The sequence below is a fragment of the Bos indicus genome, chromosome 25 (genome assembly GCF_029378745.1).
Source record: "Bos indicus isolate NIAB-ARS_2022 breed Sahiwal x Tharparkar chromosome 25, NIAB-ARS_B.indTharparkar_mat_pri_1.0, whole genome shotgun sequence".
Taxonomy (NCBI): domain Eukaryota; kingdom Metazoa; phylum Chordata; class Mammalia; order Artiodactyla; family Bovidae; genus Bos; species Bos indicus.
The window spans coordinates 9,572,509-9,587,619 of record NC_091784.1 but is presented as its reverse complement, the minus strand read 5'-3'; the positions used below and the strand labels follow the sequence as shown (position 1 = coordinate 9,587,619).

At 43.4% G+C, this 15,111-nt stretch overlaps 1 protein-coding gene across 1 annotated transcript in view; it reads left to right on the top strand.

Moving 5' to 3' along the window:
* The window catches only part of GRIN2A (glutamate ionotropic receptor NMDA type subunit 2A), a 452,755-nt gene that overhangs the window by 411,130 nt on the left and 26,514 nt on the right, over positions 1-15,111 (top strand). The gene's annotated exons all lie outside the window — the stretch shown is intronic.

Sequence of the window (15,111 nt, the reverse complement as noted above, 5' to 3'; positions counted from 1 at the left end):
GCAGGAGATGCAGGTTTGATCCCCTGGAGGAGGACATGGCAACCCACTCCAGTATTCTCCCCTGGAGAATTCCACAGACAGAGGAGCCTGGTGGGCTACAGTCCATGGGGTCCCAAAGAGTCTGACATGACTGAGCGAGCAAGCACGCATGCAGGTCAGTAGCCAGCCTCTGTTCCTTCCTCTTTCACTGAAGGATAAGTTGCCTGCAGGTGATACTGGACTAAATAACTTGGCAACAGAGCTTGAGGGTGGGAGAGAAAGTGACCTCCATTTTTTCCATCTTTCCAAGGGGAAGGAGACTTGTCCATGCCCCGGGCCCCGGCACCATGGGAACAGGCTCAGCCTAATTTTTGAGATCATTCAACCCTGGAAGTTTGGGGAAAACTCAAGACGCAAAAGCAAGAGATGAGAAGGAATGAAACAAGGACAGAATGTAATTAAGAGGAGTCAGATGTTTGGCCCCAATACAGGCTTGCCGAGCAGCCTCTCCAGGTTCACAAAGACCGACTTGCTTGCTGGAATTGCTTGTTCCCCACAGAGCTCCTCGGAGCTGCATAATCCCCAGCATTTCAGAAAGTTATTGTTCCTTGTTAAACGTATTTTAATCAAATTGAGACTTCAAAGGCGGAAATCACAGTTTAGGCTAAGCAAAGCCACTCTGTAAATCACAAACTCCATAATCAAGTGAGCAGGGGCTGGGTGCCGTTAACAAAACTCCTCAACTTATTCACACATTTGCCCATTCATTCATTCTCCCTGTAGACATCCATCCAACAAAGAATAACTGAGCAGCTTCTAAGCGCCAGGTGGTGGGGACGTAAAAACGAGGAAAGGTTTTGCCATCTTGCCATCAACAGTTACCTTACTTTGAAAGACACTTTGGGTACTTCTGTGTTCATCAGACTCAGGGAGATGTTGAAAGCAGGCTTTCCTGGGGGCTCAGACAGTAAAGAATCTGCCTGCAATGTGACAGACCCAGGTTGAGTCCCTGGGTTGGGAAGATCCTCTGGAGAAGGAAATGGCAACTCACTCCAGTAGTCTTGCCTGGAGAATTGCATGGACAGAGGAGCCTGGTGCAGATTCCTAATTATTCACCCTTCAGGGCATTTTTACATCTTCTCTGAGTGATTCTAATACACAATAAAACTAAGAACCACTCTCCATTACTTTTTTAATTTTAAGAATTTTTTGTTGATTTTGAGTTATTATAATATATTTGCATAGCCTTTGTAAATAGAAATAAGATTTTCTTTATAATTTCTTTTTTAAATTAATTTCTATTGGAGTTTAATTGCTTTACAGATCAGATCAGATCAGATCAGTCGCTCAGTCGTGTCCGACTCTTTGCGACCCCATGAATTGCAGCACGCCAGGCCTCCCTGTCCATCACCAACTCCCAGAGTTCATTCAGTCTCACGTCCATCGAGTCAGTGATGCCATCCAGCCATCTCATCCTCTGTCATCCCCTTCTCCTCCTGTCCCCAATCCCTCCCAGCATCAGAGTCTTTTCCAATGAGTCAACTCTTCGTATGAGGTGGCCAAAGTACTGGAGTTTCAGCTCTAGCATCATTCCTTCCAAAGAAATCCCAGGGCTGATCTCCTTCAGAATGGACTGGTTGGATCTCCTTGCAGTCCAAGGGACTCTCAAGAGTCTTCTCCAACACCACAGTTCAAAAGCATCAATTCTTCGGCGCTCAGCCTTCTTCACAGTCCAACTCTCACATCCATACATGACCACTGGAAAAACCATAGCCTTGACTAGACGGACCTTTGTTGGCAAAGTAATGTCTCTGCTTTTGAATATGCTATCTAGGTTGGTCATAACTTTCCTTCCAAGGAGTAAGTGTCTTTTAATTTCATGGCTGCAGTCACCATCTGTAGTGATTTTGGAGCCCAGAAAAATAAAGTCTGACACTGTTTCCACTGTTTCCCAATCTATTTCCTATGAAGTGGTGGGACCAGATGCCATGATCTTCGTTTTCTGAATGTTGACCTTTAAGCCAACTTTTTCACTCTCCACTTTCACTTTCATCAAGAGGCTTTTTTTTTTTTTTTAACTTTACATAATTGCATTAGTTCTGCCAAACATCAAAATGAATCCGCCACAGGTATACATGTGTTCCCCATCCTGAACCCTCCTCCCTCCCCACACCATCCCTCTGGGTCGTCCCAGTGCACCAGCCCCAAGCATCCAGTATCGTGCATCGAACCTGGACTGGCATCTCGTTTCTCACATGATATTTTACATGTTTCAATGTCATTCTCCCAAATCTTCCCACCCTCTCCCTCTCCCACAGAGTCCATAAGACTGTTCTATACATCAGTGTCTCTTTAGTTCCTCTTCACTTTCTGCCATAAGGGTGGTGTCATCTGCATATCTGAGGTTATTGATATTTCTCCCGGCAATCTTGATTCCAGTTTGTGTTTCTTCCAGTCCAGCGTTTCTCATGATGTACTCTGCATATAAGTTAAATAAACAGGGTGACAATATACAGCCTTGATGTACTCCTTTTCCTATTTGGAACCAGTCTGTTGTTCCATGTCCAGTTCTAACTGTTGCTTCCTGACCTGCATACAAGTTTCTCAAGAGGCAGGTCAGGTGGTCTGGTATTCCCATCTCTTTCAGAATTTTCCACAGTTTATTGTGATCCACACAGTCAAAGGCTTTGGCATAGTCAATAAAGCAGAAATAAATGTTTTTCTGGAACTCTCTTGCTTTTTCCATGATCCAGCGGATGTTGGCAATTTGATCTCTGGTTCCTCTGCCTTTTCTAAAACCAGCTTGAACATCAGGAAGTTCATGGTTCACATATTGCTGAAGCCTGGCTTGGAGAATTTTGAGCATTCCTTTACTAGCATGTGAGATGAGTGCAATTGTGCGGTAGTTTGAGCATTCTTTGGCATTGCCTTTCTTTGGGATTGGAATGAAAACGGACCTTTTCCAGTCCTGTGGCCACTGCTGAGTTTTCCAAATTTGCTGGCATATTGAGTGCAACACTTTCACAGCATCATCTTTCAGGATTTGAAATAGCTCAACTGGAATTCCATCATCTCCATTAGCTTTGTTCGTAGTGATGCTTTCTAAGGCCCACTTGACTTCACATTCCAGGGTGTCTGGCTCTAGGTGAGTGATCACACCATCGTGATTATCTGGGTTGTGAAGATCTTTTTTGTACAGTTCTTCTGTGTATTCTTGCCATCTCTTCTTAATATCTTCTGCTTCTGTTAGGTCCATACCATTTCTGTCCTTTATCAAGCTCATCTTTGCATGAAATGTTCCCTTAGTGTCTCTGATTTTCTTGAAGAGATCCCTAGTCTTTCCCATTCTGTTGTTTTCCTCTATTTCTTTGCATTGATCACTGAGGAAGGCTTTCTTATCTCTTCTTGCTATTCTTTGGAACTCTGCATTCAGATGTTTGTATCTTTCCTTTTCTCCTTGGCTCTTCGCTTCTCTTCTTTTCACAGCTATTTGTAAGGCCTCCCCAGACAGCCATTTTGCTTTTTTGCATTTCTTTTCTATGGGAATGGTCTTGATCCCTGTCTCCTTTACAATGTCACGAACCTCATTCCATAGTTCATCAGGCACTCTATCAGATCTAGTCCCTTAAATCTATTTCTCACTTCCACTGTATAATCATAAGGGATTTGATTTAGGTCATACCTGAATGGTCTAGTGGTTTTCCCTACTTTCTTCAATTTAAGTCTGAATTTGGCAATAAGGAGTTCATGGTCTGAGCCACAGTCAGCTCCTGGTCTTGTTTTTGCTGACTGTATAGAGCTTCTCCATCTTTGGCTGCAAAGAATATAATCAATCTGATTTCGGTGTTGACCATCTGGTGATGTCCATGTGTAGAGTCTTCTCTTGTGTTGTTGGAAGAGGGTGTTTGTTATGACCAGTGCATTTTCTTGGCAAAACTCTATTAGTCTTTGCCCTGCTTCATTCCGTATTCCAAGGCCAAATTTGCCTGTTATGCCAGGTGTTTCTTGACTTCCTACTTTTGCATTCCAGTCCCCTATAATGAAAAGGACATCTTTTTTGGGTGTTAGTTCTAAGAGGTCTTGTAGGTCTTCATAGAACCATTCAACTTCAGCTTCTTCAGCATTACTGGTTGGGGCATAGACTTGGATTACTGTGATAGTGAATGGTTTGCCTTGGAAATGAACAGAGGTCATTCTGTCGTTTTTGAGATTGCATCCAAGTACTGCATTTCAGACTCTTTTGTTGACCATGATGGCCACTCCATTTCTTCTGAGGGATTCCTACCCGCAGTAGTAGATATAATGGTCATCTGAGTTAAATTCACCCATTCCAGTCCATTTCAGTTCGCTGATTCCTAGAATGTCGACATTCACTCTTGCCATCTCTTGTTTGACCACTTCCAATTTGCCTTGATTCATGGACCTGACATTCCAGGTTCCTATGCAATATTGCTCTTTACAGCATCGGACCTTGCTTCTATCACCAGTCACATCCACAGCTGGGTATTCTTTTTGCTTTGGCTCCATCCCTTCATTCTTTCTGGAGTTATTTCTCCACTGATCTCCAGTAGCATATTGGGTACCTACTGACCTGGGGAGTTTCTCTTTCAGTATCCTATCATTTTGCCTTTTCATACTGTTCATGGGGTTCTCAAGGCAAGAATACTGAAGTGGTTTGCCCTTCCCTTCTCCAGTGGACCACATTCTGTTAAATCTCTCCACCATGACCCGCCCATCTTGGGTTGCCCCACGGGCATGGCTTAGTTTCATTGAGTTAGACAAGGCTGTGGTCCTAGTGTGATTAGATTGACTAGTTTTCTGTGAGTATGGTTTCAGTGTGTTTGCCCTCTGATGCCCTCTTACAACACCTACCATCTTACCTGGGTTTCTCTTACCTTGGGCATGGGTTATCTCTTCACAGCTGCTCCAGCAAAGCGCAGCCATTGCTCCTTACTTTGGACGAGGGGTATCTCCTCACCGCCGCCCAATACTGTGTTAATTTCTGCTGTACAGCAAAGTGGATCAGCTATATGTATGCATATGCCTGCATGTGTAAATAATCCCCTTTTTTGGGTTTTCTTCCCACTTAGGTCACCTCAGATCACTGAGTAGGGAGACCTGGGTTCAATCCCAGGGTTGGAAAGATCCCCTGCAGGAGGCCATGGCAACCCACTCCAATATTCCTGCCCGGAGAACCCCCATGGACAGAGGTGCCTGGAGGGCTACAGTCCATGGGGTCACAAAGAGTCAGACATGACTGAGCAACTAAGCACATACAATTTTTCTAGATCCCACATATATGCGTTAATATACACTATTTGTTTTTCTGAGTTACTTCACTCTGTATGGCAGTCTCTAGGTCCATCCATGTCTCTACTAATGACTCAATTTCACTCCTTTTTAAGAACCACTCTTTTTTTTTTATTTTATTTATTTATTTTAATTTATTTTAATTGGAGGCTAATTACTTAAGAACCACTCTTTAGAATAACAATATTTAGCATGTAGAAGCCTCTTATTCTTTGCTTGGCAAGTACTGGTTATCAATGTCAGTAGCCAACAGATCCCACCCATTTGGAGTCTGTGAAATTGGATGTTGGCTCTTATGTTTTATTCATCCTCCTTCTCTCAAAGCTCTTAGTTAGGCTTCCATCTCTAGAAACCTTGATGATTGTGCAAACCCGAGAAAGAAGTGGTGTGGAACTTGTAAGCATCAGCCTGCACACCAACCACAAAAAGGAGATACTGGGTTAGACTGTGAGCAGAAGTAGTTGTTCAGAAAGGAATAAAATAGATATGAAAGTGTCTGTTGCTTCTAAAATTTCATTTTCAGGTATTGACCATAATAACCAAGTTAAAAATAAATCAGGCAAGACTGAAAGACCCACATTTAGGCAGAAAATGAGTCAGTGTTTCTATTGATTAAATTATATCTGGAACCAAGTTTGGATGTGATGGTTATCCTGACTCCTTAAATGTGCAGATGCGGTCTTATTGGAACCCACTAGGGACATGTGGCCAGAGACCATTACTGACAGATTGACTGAATCTGATTTTTTTCTTATGGATGCCATGAATGCTCCTCATTCTATGTGGGTGACTTTTACATGCATCCAAGCCTCATGTACACACAGAGTACCAGCTTGAATGGTATATACCAAGTTTAGTTCAGTCATTCAGTCATGTCCGACTTTTAGAAACCCCATAGACTGCAGCACGCCAAGCTTTCCTGTCCTTCACCAACTCCCAGAGCTTGCTCAAACTCATGTCCATCGAATTGGTTGATACCATCCAACCATCTCACCCTCTGTCATCACCTTCTCCTCCTGCCTTCAATCTTTCCCAGAATCAGGGTCTTTTCCAAGGCATTGGCTCTTCGCATCAGGTGGCCAAAGTATTGGAGCCTCAGCTTCAGCATCAGTCCTTCCAGTGAATATTCAGGACTGATTTCCCTTAGGATGGACTGGTTGGATCTCCTTGTGGTCCAAGGGACTCTCAAGAGTCTTCTCCAAGACCACAGTTCAAAAGCATCATCCAGAGGGAGTGATGATTAACCATTTTGATGCCTCAGCCACTGAGTCACTTTGAGTCTCCTATGATCTAAAAACTAAGTCCAGGGAAAACTACTCATTTGGAAATGAAATATTTTCAAAGGAAGAAATGTGCTGATCCTAAGCATAGATTAGCAATAAAGGGCTTAACTGCTTCTTCACTGGCCTGTGACCAGATGGTACCATAAAAATTAGACTTGTTTATCTCCCTCCTAATTTTAACTGGAGACATATTTGGAATAATAACGGAATGGTACTTACTGAAGAAATAGATAAAATCTGTAAATATCCTAGAGAACCATCAATTCTCCCTTTCTGTTAGAGCTCTGAGGGTTTTCATCTGCGTGAGTTCACAGTGAATTTCTCAATAGGTCTCTTGAGATCTGGAGTTGCAGTCTTTAGTATCAGTCTGACACCAGTATTAGAACAAGGTCAGCGGTGCCAAATTTGTGCCTGACAAGCAGTGAATCCCTCAAACCAGGGAGAGTCAAGTGTCGAGAGAGCCATCAGAGGTGAAATAAGACATAATGAATGGTTAGCTGGTAAGTCAAACATTGATGTTGCAGAAACTTAGGTAGGATTTATGGGATGGTTAAACAGTAGCCTCAGATCTCTCTCAGTCTACATTTTTAAAAACATTTTGACTTGGAAGAGGAATATAATATACACATAAAATCACCCCAACCTACATAATCTGATCCTCACCATGATTTTAATTTTTGCATAAAATGTCATAGTCATTATTGAACCATAATTCATTACATGGTTTTTCTAATGTTAAACATTTCTTTTTCTTTTTTCTTTACTAGTGTAGATAGTGCTGGAATGAATGTCTTTCTGCCCATTTTTTTCTCTTTTGATTGTTTATTTGTAACAAGCTCTGAGATGTAGAATTTGAAGCATTAATAGCTATAAATATCTCTAACATTCTTAATTCTGTAGTCTCATATTAGTGCCCAAAAGGTTTGTTTCCACTGAAAAGTGCTTCCAGTTAAGGATCAATGGGTCAATTTTATGATTATCTAGTAACATTGAGTGTTATCATTTATTTTAATATTTTAGAAGGTGTTGCTGCTGCTGCTAAGTCACTTCAGTTGTGTCCGACTCTATGCGACCCCGTAGACGGCAGCCCACCAGGCTCCCCTGTCCCTGGGATTCTCCAGGCAAGAACACTGGAGTGGGTTGCCATTTCCTTCTCCAATGCATGAAAGTGAAGTCGCTCAGTCGTGTCAGACTCTTAGTGACCCCATGGACTGCAGCCTACCAGGCTCCTCCGTCCATGGGATTTTCCAGGCAAGAGTACTGGAGTGGGGTGCCATGTTGCCTTAATTTGAATTCCTTAAAATATTGGTAAAAATGGAAAAAAAAAAAAGTGAGCTGTCTTTTCATCTTTTGAGAATATCTATTTTTACATACAAATTTTAATGGACATTTTGTATATCCTAATCATTTACTATAATGTTTAGGTACCGTCTCACACAAAACGTCATAAATTTAGCAGCTAGAGGTACAGTTAAGAACAAAGGCTTTGGGTTCAAATATAATAACTGATCTTTACCAGCTCTATGACCTTGGGAAATTCACTTACCCTTTTTAAGTGTCAGTTTCCTCTTCTTTCAATTGGAGATTGTAATAGCACCAACCTTACCAACTTAAATAGTATAATTGGTGTATACCCATCAAGCAGTAGGTACCCAATAAGTATCATAGATGATAACAGTGGTCAAATTGGGCTTTATTCTTGTTCATATTTATACATATAAATGATTTTAATCATTTTATTTCCTTTTTTGATTGCTTAAATCAGGATCCTGCAAATCATGGCCCTCATTGGCCCATTGTCTGTCTTTGTAAATAAAGTTTTATTGGAATACATGCCACCCATTCACGCACTGTGTGTTTTTACAGCTGCTTTAGAGCTGCAAGGGCAGAGGTGAGTAGTTGTGACAGAGACCATATGGCTCATAAAGCTGAAAATATTTACTAATTAGCCCTTTACAGGAACAGATTGTTGACCTCTGGCTTAAATTATAAAAGGAAAGCATGTTCTTATAAAACAATTCCAACAATATGGAAGAATTTAACATAGCTCGTGCCCCTTCATCCTTTAAGATATTTTTCTTTGTAAAAAAAAAAAAAAAACAAGTTCATATTTCTTTATAAATGAATTTTTTTTCCTCTTTAAAAAATCTGCTTCCTTTCACTTTCTAGTTATTCCCTCTCTTGACCCCCAAAGTGGAAAAATGCCTTAGACCTCTCCTATGCCACTCTTGTGTTTTTTTCCTTCTGTGGACTGTACTATAAAGTCAACCCTGGTATCCGTGAGGAATTCCTTCCAGGATCCCCATTGGATACCAAAATCCACAGATGCTCAAATCCCTTATATAAAATGGGGTAGTATTTGCATATAACCTATGCATATTCTCCCATAGACTTTAAATCATCTCTAGGTTACTTTTAATACCTAATACAATGTAAATGCTATGTTAATAGTTGTAAATACAATGTAAATGCTATGTAAATAGTTGCGGGTGCACTCCACATCCAAGGTTTTCTTTCTGGAACTTTTTGGAATTTTTTTCTGAAAAAATTTTCAATCTATGGTTGGTTGAATCCAGAAATAAGGAACCCATAAATACAGAGGGCGGACTGCACCTTCACTGTATTGCCGCATCTCAGTGCCCCATTATTTTTTATATGATTGTTCTAGATTGCTATCTCGAACATGACCAGCACCCCCAGAAAGCTCCCTCATGGCCTCTTCCAGCCAATGTTTCCCTCAGAGGTAACCACCATTCTGCACCCCATGATCATGGGTAGGTTTTGCCTTCTTTTGAACTTCAAATAGATTGTGTAGTCATGCAACATATATTCATTTGTGTCTTTTGTGACGGATCCATTTTACTGCCTGTACTAATAGCTTACTGTTTTTTCATTGAAAAAGTGAAAGTGTTAGTCACTCAGTCATGTCTAATTCTTTGAGACACCCTGGACTGTAGCCCACCAGGCTCCTCTGTCCATAGGATTCTCCTGGCAAGAATACTGTAATGGGTAGCCATTCCCTTCTCCAGGGGATCTTCCCGACCCAGGGATCAAACCTGGGTCTTCTTCACTGGGGCAGATTCTTTACCATCTGAGCCACCAGGGAAGCCTGTTTTTTCATTATTGCATGGTATTCCATTGTACAGATTCACTGCAATTTATTATATACTTGCTATCGATGGACATTTGTGTTATTTCTCATTTTTTGTCTGCTTTGAACACCCTTGCACACATATTTTTGGTGCATGTCAGCACTTAATTGTTGAGGAATAACCAAGGAATAAGACTGCTTGACCATAGGGTGTACATATACTCCAGCAGATATTTCCAAAGTTTTCAGAGAAAAAGTACAACCAGTTTACATTCTCACCAGCAGTGCATGCAGCTCGTCTAATTTCTTTTTTGTTGTTCTCTAATTTTCCTAATTTAAATGTGGTTTATATTGGTGTATAAGAGATGTGGGTCCGATCCCTGGATCGGGAAGATCCCCTGGAGGAGGGCATGGCAGTATTCTTGCCTGGAGAATGCTATGGACAGAGGAGGCTGGCTGGCTGAAGTCCATAGCGTCGGTCGCATAGGGTTGCAGAGTCAGATGCAACTGAAGTGACTTAACACACACACATGCATAGTGGATTTACAATGTTGTGTTGATTTCAGGTGTATGACATAGTGGCTCAGTTATACATATACTGATTCTTTTTCAGATTCTTTTCCCATATAGGTTATTATAGAATGTTGACTAGAGCTCCCTGTGCTATACCGTAGGTCCTTGTTGAGTATCTATTTGACATTTAGTTATGTGTCTGTGTTAATCCCAGCCTCCTGGTTTATCTGCTCCAGTCCTCTGCATGCTCTGTTACTATCTAGGTGAATCGGGCTGCGTAACTGAACCATCATTACGTTCCTCAAGGGCTGTGTGGTTGGAGTCTGTTGGATGATCACAGCCAACAGTGGAGAGAGCCAGAGTCCTTTCCCAGCTTCTTTATCTTGGCCCTGGTTGCGCTATTGGCAGAATGGGGAGAGAGGACCCTCATGTCTGCCCCTCTTGCTCTCAGGCTGGAATCTGAACCTGACTACTCCTCATCCCACACACTCTCCCAGGCATGCCCGGCCGTGGGCCCACCCCTATCTGGCACTTCAGGCTTGGGATGCGGCCGAGGAAGCCAGAGGAGTGCTAAGCCCCTAACAGGGAGAGGAGGCTGCTGTCATCATGTGAGTGGGCACAGCCCAGCTTCCGCATCACCCCTCGCCACTCTCCACGGAAAGAGAAGCTGTGTCTTCTCCTTCTTTGGTTGTGAATAGCTCTGTCTGCGGGCACAGGGTCCTCCCTCTAAAGGCCCCATTTCTCCCCTTCTTGTCTTCTCTTTCCTCTTTCTTCCCTTTCTGCTCCCCCATTTTCTCTCCTCTTTTCTTTCCTTTTCACTCTCTCCTTCTCTTTCTCCTTCAACCCACAACTGAGTCCGAGCGCCCCCCCACCCAAGATCTCTGCAATGTCCTGAATGTTGGGAAATGCAGGTCAAATGGACAATGGGTGTGATCCCTTTGCTTCAGGGATCAGGATTTTATAGGCTCAGATAGCTCATGGACAACACTTCAATAAAACAGGGACGCAAAGGGAATGATGTCATATTACTTGCCGAAAGAGAGAAGATATTTCTTGGCACGGGTTGTGGGATTATTGCTATCTTTTTTTTTTTCCTTGCATTCATAGACTTTTAAAACACAAGGATCTCTCTGTGATATTCAAAAGTCCTCACACACTTACACAGTGAGTCACAGGCTTTTGAGAACTATTGATTGAGAAAATGCACAGTGTCAAAAAGATCCTGTGAATCCATTTATGCCTACAAATGCCTACTCCTTTTAATTCATAACAACTTGACCATCTATTTGTGTGTGAGGCAAACTGGTGACGCTGACTCCAGAAGAGCTTGGTACACATAGGATTTCCTGGACTTCTTGCAATTTTTCTGCTGTCTTACTCCACAGATTTATATCTCACCAACTCCACTGGCTAATGGAAAATTGTGACCATCTATACTGTTTGATGCTTGATGGAGCTGCCCAGTCCTCTCTCTTCTTTTTCCTTTTTCGTCTTTAAAGACACAGGTTGGGCACCTGTGCATGTAAAATTCCCCAGCTCCCAACTTGCACACTTAATCAGGTGGCCTATGAAATCCCAGCCAGATGGCGACAGGCAGCCATGAATTCTGCAAAATTCGAGCTCCATCCGCAGAGCAGAGACCTCAGTTGGAAGGTGGTAGTGAAACATTTATGCCAAAGACAGCCCGTCTCTGTCTCTAACTGGGTACATTTAAGCCTAGCCCTATTTTTATTTTGGTTTTGTGACTTCTCAGCATTATACAGAAATGGAATATTCTGACATTTAAATAAGGGAGATTTATCTTCCAAATTCAGTCTATTTGTGTTCAGAATCTTGTACTATTCCTCTCCTTCCCCCAATGGTACTTTTTTTTCCTCTCCAGCAAAATTGTTCAGTTTGGAGATCATGGGTACAGAAGTCCTAGGCTCTGGAATGCCATTATTTCCAGATCCAAGGTCATCTAGATTTCGATCAGATGAGTATGGAATTATAAAGCCAAGGCCCCAGGGTCAGTAATCAGATGGTCTGGCTGCTCTCACTCTGTTCCAAAGCCACAGACCACCTCCCAGCTTGGACCAGCAGCTTCCTTCAAGGGCAACTGGTGAGGAGAGTACTTGGTCTCAACATTGCAGCCCCCAACCCCCAAGCCTTCTTCATCCCCTGAACCACAGTTCAGAGCTCATAGAGGCTGAATCCATTCTCATTGAGGACATGAGCCTGCTGATGAGGATGCCCTAGATTTTCTACAAAGAAAGATGTTCTTTTGCCATTTCCAATTCCATTTGGGCTTCTGAGAAAGCCAAAGTGCCTGGTCCCTGGGCAAGACATGAAACAAGATGGAAACAGGGTCAGTTTCCCTCTCGGTGTTCATAGCAAACCCTCACTGGATCGACAGCAGCATCACCCCTGATGTCACTAAGCTGTAGATGGAAGCTGTTTCTCTGCAGGGGACCGCTGGACACCGTCGCTGCGATCTTTGATTGAAAATGACTTGCCCCAAGAGTCAGCCTTGACTTCTGGGTTTCAGAAACTATTCCTGAGCCCTCTACCTGAGATTCCTTCCTCTCCCTGGCTCGAGCTGATCCTCAGATCAGAACACAAGCTGCTGTAGGAGAGGAGCCTTGTGTCATCTACAGTGAACAGTTTCGTGAACCACCTACTATGTGCCAGGCCCTGTGCCAGGGACTAGAGACACAGGAAGAGTAAGACAAGATTTCCACCCTGAATAAACTCATCTCCCAATGGGGAGAACTTAGAAGCAAGTGGCAGTTATATTTCAGTGGCAGTTCTCTATTGACAAGATATCCAGGATGTCACGGAAGGAGAACCCATAGTCTCATATTCATATCCCTGTGCATTCAGGGTAGGCTTCCTGGAGATGGAGCCCTCTGAGCTGGATCCCTAAGACAGGCACTGCCACATGTTCAGCAGCATACCATGCAGCTGGTAGATCCAAAGCACATTGTTAGGGGTAGTGGTGATACTGAAGACAGTTTACAATGAATCCGCATCAGCAATTTCTTGCAGGTGAGCATCTCCCAGTCACTACATAGCCTGGGAACAGGAGAGTTTAGTCTGCATGGACTGCCTGCTCCTGAAACCAGGGCAGGACTCTAACAGTGTTATATCACTGGGATAGAATTTACTGGTGACCTTCCTATAGTGCATGCTATAGCACTATTGTCCAAATTTGCTCAGATGGTAAAGAATCCGCCTGCAATGTGGGAGACCTGGGTTCGATCCCTGAGTTGGGAAGATCCCCTGGAGAAGGGCGTGGCAACCCACTCCAGTATTCTTGCCTGGAGAATCCCCATGGACAGAGAAGCCTGGCAGGCTACAATCCATGGGGTTGCAAAGAGTTGGACATGACTGAGCGACTGAGCACAGTACAACACACACCTGTAACAGCCAATCTTATATGTGGTTCCTGATCATATATGTGGTTTCTGACCCATGTTGCAAAAATATAGGCAGCAAGTGAGGAATCTTGGGTCCACCAAGCGTACAGCTGGTCTCATCCAATGACCCCACTGTTCCCAGGACAGCCCAAACTCCTTACCCATCTGGCTCCTGCTTTCAAGTGCCTCCTTTGATAGCTTCTTTCTCCCTGCCAATTTTGAACTGTTCTCTGATTTCAAAACATGCCATGTTTCTCACTGCCTCCAGCCCTATGCAAATTCAATCATCTCATTTTGCCATAATTACTGGTTTACATGACTGTCTCTCCCACAGGACTCAGAGCCGGTAGAGGCCAAAGACTGTGTGTTATTCGTCTCTGTGAGAATACAGAGATACCGACCTCGTGCTAAGTGCTTTAGAAATGTCCTTTTTTCCAGTGGCCGAACGAGTGAGTGAATGAATGAGTGAGGGAGTAAGACACGACCCGGTGAGGTCCTCAGAGGCCCCCAAAGCATTCGCTTCCTTGACTGGAAAGAAACAGAATATCAGACCCACAACTAAAACCACACGCTGTTTCTTTCTGCGCCATCACTGCCTAGGGTCAGGTGCTTTGGCCAGAAACCAAGGGGAAAAAGAAATATGTAGATGTGTGCCTGCAAGGGTATATGTGTGGGCTGATATTAGAAGATGTACTTCCGCGAATTCTCAGGCCCTAGACAGAGCCTAAAGGGTACAGGTTCAAAATGGACTTTTTAGAACCGACCTCAGGGGAGAAATGCCAAGGATGCCTGAAGGCAAGCCACGTTGCCTGCTGTGAAATCCTTTCCCGAAGCAATCCCCTTAGCTTCGCAGGATAGAATGGAATCTAATCTGAAAGGCAGCTGCAGTCCCTCTGGAAGCTCAGAGAATGAGTCTGAGGACAGAGAAGGAACTGATTTCTCTGACGCTGGACATAGCAGGTTCTTGCTGGAGGGCTTAGCGTTCCCTCTGGACGTGTATCTGGGAATCATGCCAGTGTTGTAGTTGTTCAGTGGCTCAGTCGTGTCTGACTCTTTGTGACTCCGTGCACTGCAGCACGCCAGGCTTCCCTGTCCTTCACTATCTCCTGGAGTTTGCTCAAACTCATGTCCATTGACCAGGTGATGCCGTCTAACCATCTCATCCTCTGTCATCCCCTTCTCCTGCCTTCAATCTTTCCCAGCATCAGGGTCTTTTCCAAAAAGCTGGCTCTTCACATCAGGTGGCCAAAGTATTGGAGCTTCAGCATCAATCCTTCCAATGAATATTCTGAGTTGATTTCCTTTAGGATTGACTAGTTTGATCTCCTTGCTATCCAAGGGACTCTCAAGAGTCTTGGAATCAAAAACTCCAGAATTGGAAGGGCCCAGGGAGTGTTACAGAGAAGGCAATGGCAACCCACTCCAGTACTCTTGCCTGGAAAATCCCATGAACAGAGGAGCCTGGTTGACTGCAGTCCATGGGGTCGCAAAGAGTCAGACATGGCTGAGCGACTTCACTTTCACTTTTCACTTTCAT